A 1809-nucleotide genomic window follows, 5' to 3' on the forward strand; every position below is an offset into this window, starting at 1 on the left:
TATATATATATATATATATATATATATATATATATATATATATATATGCGAACAAGCCTAAACGGTCTCCAGGCATATATGCAACTGAAAAATCACACCCCAGAAGTGACTCGAACCCATACTGCCAGAAGCACTCTGCAACTGATCTACAGGATCCCTTAACCACTCGACCATCACGACCGGACAAAAGAGGATGGTAGCCGAGGCTAATTCTCCATCCTCCCGCCGGCACTCTGATGGTAATCTTGGGCATGGAGGAGACGGAAGTGAGAGATGGTGGGGAGGGCGAGGGGACAAGGAACGGGGTAATGGTAGGGAAGGACGAGGGGACGGGGGAGTTTGGGATGGTGGGGACGAGGAGATGGGGGAATGGAGAATGGTGGGGAGGACAAAGGGACAGGTGAGTGGTGCATGGTGGGAAGGAAGAGGGGATGGTGGAGTAGGGAATGGTTGGGAGGACTGGGGGACTGGGAAGGTTGTTGTGGCTCAGCAGTGCACATGCGTTGCTGAGCCACAGCAACGTGTGGCCGAGTACTGCTAGTATAATAATAATATTTCAAATAAACCAATTGGAAACAATATTTTGAAAATAAAGAAAATCACTCAGCCTATTAGGCATATCGGGCCTTGCATACTAGGCTAAGAAGTGCATTCTGATTACAAGGTATGATTATATATATATATATATATAATGTCGTACCTAGTAGCCAGAACGCACTTCTCAGCCTACTATGCAAGGCCCGATTTGCCTAATAAGCCATGTTCTCCTGAATTAATATATTTTCTCTAATTTTTTTCTTATGAAATGATAAAGCTACCCATTTCATTATGAATGAGTTCAGGTTTTTTTTATTGGAGTTAAAATTAACGTAGATATATGACCGAACCTAACCATCCTTACCTAACCTAACCTATCTTTATAGGTTAGGTTAGGTTAGGTTAGGTAGCCGAAAAAGTTAGGTTAGGTTTGGTTAGGTAGGTTAGGTTGTCGGAAAACAATTCATGAAAACTTGGCTTATTAGGCAAATAGGGCCTTGCATAGTAGGCTGAGAAGTGCGTTCTGGCTACTAAGTACGACATATATATATATATATATATATATATATATATATATATATGACTGAAAACTCACACCCCAGAAGTGACTCGAACCCATACTCCCAGGAGCAACGCAACTGGTAACTACAGGACGCCTTAATCCGCTTGACCATCACGACCGGACATAAGGAAGTGATAGCCGAAGCTATATGAACTACTTCCCCACCGGCACTCGGATGGTAATCTTGGGCATAGCATTTTATCAAATCACCTCATTCTTTGGGGCACACGTGAGAAACACAAATGCGAACAAGCCTGAATGGTCCCCAGGACTGGTTCATATAGCTTCGGCTATTACTTCCTTATGTCCGGTCATGATGGTCAAGCAGATTAAGGCGTCCTGTAGTTACCAGTTGCGTTGCTCCTGGGAGTATGGGTTCGAGTCACTTCTGGGGTGTGAGTTTTCAGTCGCATATAGTCCTGAGGACCATTCAGGCTTGTTCGCATTTGTGTTTCTCATGTGCCCCGAAGAATGAGGAGATTTGATAAAATGCTATGCCCAAGATTACCATCCGAGTGCCGGCGGGGAAGTGGTTCATATAGCTTCGGCTATCACTTCCTTATGTCCGGTCGTGATGGTCAAGCGGATTAAGGCGTCCTGTAGTTACCAGTTGCGTTGCTCCTGGGAGTATGGGTTCTCCCAGGGTATGGGAGAACCCATACACCGTATATATATATATATATATATATATATATATATATATATATATA

The sequence above is a fragment of the Procambarus clarkii genome, chromosome 40 (genome assembly GCF_040958095.1).
Source record: "Procambarus clarkii isolate CNS0578487 chromosome 40, FALCON_Pclarkii_2.0, whole genome shotgun sequence".
NCBI classification, from domain to species: Eukaryota; Metazoa; Arthropoda; class Malacostraca; order Decapoda; family Cambaridae; genus Procambarus; species Procambarus clarkii.